Consider the following 6,797-nt stretch of genomic DNA (forward strand, 5'->3'; position numbering starts at 1 on the left):
GTTAGGTTGGTAAAAGGCTTAGAACTCTATTGAAGTTTTTTTTTTTTTTTTTTTTTTAAATCCCTACAGAGAAAATCAATGGGAAAAATACATGCAGAACCAAGGCCACTGAAAAAAAGTGGGCCGTCACTGTTGCGCTCTATTACACTGCAGCATTCTGAGCTGTGACTGGTTGAAATTTCATCTTTGCTCATATAGTGCCCAGGTCGGTTTATCAGATCTGTCTAAAGAAGCCATCAATCAGATGGCAAACCCTCCAGAACCTCCTTAAGCTGAGAGATATTTCCCTACCTCAACCTGTGAGAATCCAGAGGCCACTTACTAAACAGCTCTAGGACAGTCATAGAGTCGTAAAGTTTGAGAGTAATGGACCGCATTTACAGATGAATCCAAGCCAGCCATCGCAAGTGCTTCTTCAGGCAGAAATGTGGCGTGTGGTTGGACAGGAACACATTGAGATGATATCAGTGGTGTCCTGTGATGGCTTTTTTAATACATATCACTCAGTTCCGTTCTATATGATAAAATGTGCCTCGCTGTGACTTTTTCTATCTTCATTTGAACTAGGGTTTGCACAGACAAGTCCAAATAGTCAGTAAAGGAGTGCAAACCCAGCTAACAGGGAACATTTTTTTAAAAAGTTAAATAAATGTTAGGACAAAATGTTCTTAAAGTAATGTTTATGGAACATTCTTACAACTTTATTTAATATACATTCTCATAACACTGAGAGAAAAAGTTCTTAGAACAACTTTCTCAAAACATCCTTGTGGTCTTATTTGTACTTGATGAAGGTTCTAAGATGTTTTTGTAACCTTTAAATAATGTTGTAATCACAACAAGAAAACTGGGCATTTTTATGTTTTAGAATATTCAAAATAAATGGTCAAATAATGTTATATTTTGGGTGAAAATAAAGTTAGTAGAATGTTGTAAGAAATGTTTTTGTAACCTTTAATTAATATTTCAATCATGCAAAGAAAACTGCACATTTTTATGTTTTAGAATATTAAAAATAAACTTTCAAATAACATTACATTTAGGTAAAAATAAAGTTGGTAGAATGTTGTAAGAAACGTTTTTGTAACGTTACAATCACGACAAGAAAACTGGACAATTCAATGTTTTAGGAACATTTCAAAAAAAGTTCCCACAACATTTTTGTAACCTAACTTTTTGCCTGGGAACACACATAAATATGTCTTTCTCTGACATTTCTTATAGTCACTGATAAACAAGAGGCTCGCTGTAAAATTGTGTCTTAGTAACACGATCATGTGCAGCAGTTACCTCAAAAGTTACTGTCGATTCCAGTTTCAGTGACACGAAACACTAAAACGGCAAATTAAAATTCGGGGCTCTTTGTTTTTGACCTTGTGTGGCAGCCTGCTCTAAATGAGTTAAAAGAGGGAAAAGGAAGTGACAGATGAAAGGGATAGAGATGAATGTAGGCGTGGTGAAGACGGCGGCGTTTACAATACGAAATGGCACAATCAATTCAGGCCAAAATAAGCACGATTGATTTGGGACTGTAACAAAGGAAAGCAATATCTGGAGGGCTGCATGAGAGAGAACGAGCATGTTGTGTAGGAAGCAAGAAAATTGTGAAGACTTTGAGTTGTAAGGTAAATGACAGATGAAATCAATAACACAGTGTGGCTGAGCGTAAGACAGCGAGAGAGAAAGAGAGAGAGCAAGAGATAAACACCAGCAGCTGCAAAGCCATTAAACAAACAGCACTTTTTTTTAAACAATTTGCTGTTCAGCAATAAAGCAACAGTTTCTGAGTCTGTCCTGTTCAAAAGCTGTTTTTCACCTCACCGAGATCTGCATGACATTTACAAATGCAGAAATAATGCAGAACAAATTAGATTCTTACATTTTCTGAAGAATGTGTGAATGCTGCTGCATATGCAAAAAAAATACTGTGAAACTGGGGTGCTGTTGGTGGTTGCCAAGGTGTTGCTATGCAGTTTGTTGGGCGTTGTGGGTGGTTGCCTTGACATTTGCAAGGGTGTTGCTATGTAGTTGCTGTGGTGTTGTGGATGGCTGCTAGGGCATCGCTATGCAGTTGCCAGGGTGTTGCTAAGTGTTCATGCAGTTGTGGGTGGTTGCTAGTGTGTTGCTAGGGTGTTGTGGGTGGTTGCAGTGTCGCTATGCAGTTTGTAAGGTGTTGTGGGTGGTTCTCAGGGCGTTGATATACATCAATGTAGTTGTGGTGGTTGCTAGTTTGTTGCTATGCAGTTGCTAGGCTCTTATGGGTGCTCGCCAGGGGTGTAGTTGTGGGTAGTTGCTAGTGTGGTGCTATGCAGTTTGTAGGGTGTTGTGGGTGGTTGCCAGGGTGTTGCTATGCAGTTGTAGTGTGTTGTGGGTGGTTGCCAGGGCATTGCTATACATCCATGTAGTTGTGATGGTTGCTATTTTGTTGCTAAGCAATTATTAGGGTGTTTTGGATGGTTGCCAGAGTGTTGCTACTGTATGCAGTTGCTAGGCTCTTATGGGTGCTCTCCAGGGGTGTAGTTGTGGGTGGTTGCTAGTATGTTGCAATGCATTTGCTAGGGTGTTGTGGGTGGTTGCTGGAATGTTGCTATGCAGTATCTAGTGTTTTGTGGGTGATTACCAGGGCGGTTGGCAGGGTGTTGCTAGGGTGTTGTGGGTGGTTGCCACGGTGTCGATATGCAGTTTGTAGGGTGTTGTGGGTGGTTGCCAGGATGTTGCTATACATCCATGTAGTTGTGGTGGTTGCTAGTTTGTTGCTATGCAGTTGTTAGGGTGTTGTGAGTGGTTGCCAGAGCATTGATATGCAGTTGCTAGGCTCTTATGGGTTTTCACCAGGCGTGTAGTTATGGGTAGTTGCTAGTGAAGTTACAAGAGTGATGTAGATTTTTGCCAGGGCGTTGCTTTGCATTCATGTATTTATGGGTGGTTGCTAGTGCATTGCTATGCAGTTGCTAGAGTATTGTGGGTGGTTGCTGGATTGTTCTTATGCAATATCTAGTGTTTCATGGGTGATTGCCAGGGCAGTTGCCAGGGTGTTGCTATGTGGTTGCCAGGGTGTTGCTATGCATTTTGTAAAGTGTTGTGGGTGGTTGTCAGGGCATTGTAATATGTCCATGTATTTTGAAGGTAATTTCAGGTTTGTTGCTATGCAGTTGTTAAGGTGTTTTGGGTGGTTGCCAGAGTGTTGCTATGAAGTTGCTAGGCTCTTATTGGTGCTCACCAGGGGTGCAGCTGTGGGATGTTGCTATGTTGTTTTGAGTGTTTGCCAGGGCATTGCTGAACATCCATTTAGTTGTGAATGGTTGCCAGAGTGTTGTTATGCAGTTGCTAGGGTGTTGTGAGTGGTATCCAGGGCATTACTATGCGGTTGTCTGGGTGTTGTGGGTGATTGCCAGTGCATTGCTATGCGGCTGCTGGGGAGTTGCTATGTTGCAATGTTTTTAACAGGGAACTATGAGTTGCAAATGTGTTCTGAGTGGTTTTTGTGATGCTATGCAGTTGCTAAGGAATTCTGTGTGGTTGCTAGGGTGTTACTAGGCAAATGCTAAGTTGTTCTCAATGTTTCCTGGTGTGTTGTGATGCAGTAGCAAGGGTTTTTATGTTGCACAAATGGTGATGGACAAATGAGAGCAAGACAAGAAAAGAAGGCAAACATAAATGGCTGCAAAGCCATTAAAACTGCTATGCAGTTGCTAGGGTGTTGTGAGTGGTTTCCAATGTGTTGCTATGTGGTTGTGAGGGTGTTGTGATGCTATGCAGTTGCTAGGGTATTGTGAGTGGTTGGCAGGGTGTTGCTATGTGGTTGTAAGGGTGTTGTGTTGCTATGCAGTTGCTAGGGTCTTGTGAGTGGATGTCGGGGTTGATTAAATCACTAAGCTTAATATGAGCAGTAGTTACAGTGATGCATGTCTTGGCAAACAGCAATAATAAGTAGAGAATGACTGTTCATGTAGGCAGTAGTTTGAATCTCAGCGGGAGAACTTTCTCTTGCCGGCAAATTCCACATTTCTTCCAGTTCTGTCTCTCTTCAGGCACAAATGAAGGTCGCTCGACTCATTAACTTCCTGGCTGAGTCTGGCTCACCCCCGGCCAGTCTCACTTTCAACATCACTCACCACAGTCCAATCAGCCCACTTCATTGATATATATAGAGAGACTGACACCAGAGAAGACAAGAGAGGACAAAGGAATAAGGAGACAAGACAAAGACAATCAAACAAACAACACAAGTGAGGACAACCTGTAGAACAGGAAATCACAAATCATATCTCGTCAGTTGTTTTTCTAGACAGAAAAAAGATTAAATGGAGAAAAAGGAAGAATAATGATCTTCAGAAGAAATCAAACTATGCTTAGATGCACCAATGCGGTTCAGTGGCAGTGATGTCAAACTACCAATTACAGTCTAAACAAGATCATAAATGAAACCTCACAGCAGCGGAGAAGATTAACATACCAACTTAAACCTGTCAGTTTATCACACAGAACTATTGTAGCGCTTCAGAATACTTGAAATATAGTGCAAAAGCTGTATGGACTATGATATATATATATTTTTAAAGCTTTACAGATGTGGTCACAATGAACTGTCATTGTATTGACAATAACTGCATAAAGATCTTCTCTCCTTTTATGTTATTTACATGTAAATATATTTATGCACAGTTGAGTACATTTTGAGGTTGAGTGAATGATGACCAAATTTGCGGCTTTAGGTGAATTGTCTTTTTACAGACACTTTGCTGACATTCACATCACAGCTAACAAAAATATGTTCGAAATATGTTAACATTCCCATTAAGTCATTAAAAAAATGTATTTCTGAATGTTCTCTAAATGTTCAAATGGTCCAATTTGTTTTTAACGTTTAAAAAAGATTTTATCTTGGCTATACAAATGTTAAGGGAACATTCCATTTTATCATTTTGCAAACATTATGGAAACTTTACTATTTAGTTCTCTGAACATTCTTTTAACATTCTTTTTATGTAGTTTCAAGGGTGTTGTGGGTGGTTGCAAGGGTGTTGCTATGCAGTTTCTAGGGTGTTGTGGGTGGTTGTCAGGGCGTTGCTATGCAGTATCTAGGGTGTTATGGATGGTTGCCAGGGCATTGGTATACAGCTACTACAGTGTTGTGGATGTTTTTGCAAGCATTATGGGAATGTTACTTTAGAATGTTTTTGAACGTTCTTTTAATGTTAAGGTATTTATTAAAAAAATTAGCTGATAGGGTGTTGTCTGTATGGTTGCCAGGGTGTTGCCATGCAGTTACTACAGTGTTGTGGGAGTTTTTATTATTAACATTAATTATGGAATGTTAGTTTTGAATTTTCTCTGAATGTTGTTTTAACGTTTAGATATTTAAAAATCATTAGACAAAAGTCAGACTAAAATGTTGCAAGGGTGTTGCTAAGTAGTTTCTAAGGTGTTGTGGATAGTTGTCAGGGTCATTGCTATGCTGTTACTACAGGGTTGAGGGTGTTTTTTTGCAAACATTATGGGAACGTTATTTTAGAATTTTCTCTGAATGTCCTTTTAACATTAAGATATATATTTTTTTAATTTAGATGAATTAAACTTTGATAATGTGTTGCTAAGTAGATTCTAGGGTGTTGTGGGTGGTTGTCAGGGTGTTGCTATGCGTTTTCTAGAGTGTCGTGATGGTCCCAGCATTTCATTTGGTGCGTCGCCGGAGGATCGGATGTCGATTGCAGCATCGGGGGATAGGCTATCGTCCTCTGTGGATGAAGATTCGGCGGGGCTGCCCCCCTCGGGTGTTGTCGCCACCACCGAATCGGACCCGGAGTTGACTGCCATGCTTTCCCGGGCAGCCGTGAGAATCGGTGAACACACCGCCCAGTCCCAAGCCCTCGCGGCTGGATGATTGGTTTCTCGGCGCGGGGCGCGGCTCACAACCGCGCCATGTGCCGGTGCCTTTTTTCTCGGAGGTGCATGAGGAGCTGACGAAGTCGTGGACGGCCCCTTTTTCGGCCAGAAGCTGCTCGTCTCCCTCCTCCGTCCTCACTACCCTCGATGGCGGGGCAGCTAGGGGGTACGTAGATATTCCTCAGGTGGAGAGAGCAGTTGCGGTGCACCTGTGCCCGCAAAATGCCATCCGCGTTTCCCATCCAAAGCCTGTAAAAGTCTGTAAGCTGACGACCGTTCTCGCGGCCAAAGCTTACGGTGCTGCGTGCCAGGCTGCCTCTGCCCTGCATGCCATGGCTATCTTGCAGGTCCTCCAAGCCAAGGCACTCAAACAAATGCACGAGTTCCGACCCGGGGTTGATGCAGGAACTGCGCATGGCGACTAACTTCGCCCTATGGCCCTACCTCGGGAAGGCGATGTCCACGCTTGTGGCCCAAGAGTGCAATCTTTGGCTTAACCTCGCTGAGATGAGAGATGTCGACAAAGTGCGCTTTCTTGGACGCGCTCTCACGACAGCTCACGTTCCCCGGAGAATGATGACTCCATCCCGAGACGATCCGACTGATCTGGAGTCGATTCGGGGAAGCCCAGGTAGACCTTTGCTTCCCACGAGTCCTCTATGCAAGTATGCGTTTCCCCCAGTGAGCCTCCTCGCACAGACACTGTGCAAGGTCAGGAAGGACGAGGAACAGGTCTTGCCGTTGCGCCTTACTGGCCCCCCCGGACCTGGTTTTTGGAACTCATGGTCCTCTCGACAGCCCCTCCCTGGTGCATCCCTCTGAGGAAGGACCTCCTTTCTCAGGGGCTCGGCACCATATGGCACCCACGTCCAGATCTCTGGGACCTCCACGCGTGGCTCCTGGGCGGGCCG

The sequence above is a fragment of the Sinocyclocheilus rhinocerous genome, unplaced genomic scaffold, assembly GCF_001515625.1.
Source record: "Sinocyclocheilus rhinocerous isolate Xijiao unplaced genomic scaffold, SAMN03320098_v1.1 scaffold235, whole genome shotgun sequence".
In the NCBI taxonomy this organism is placed as follows: Eukaryota; Metazoa; Chordata; class Actinopteri; order Cypriniformes; family Cyprinidae; genus Sinocyclocheilus; species Sinocyclocheilus rhinocerous.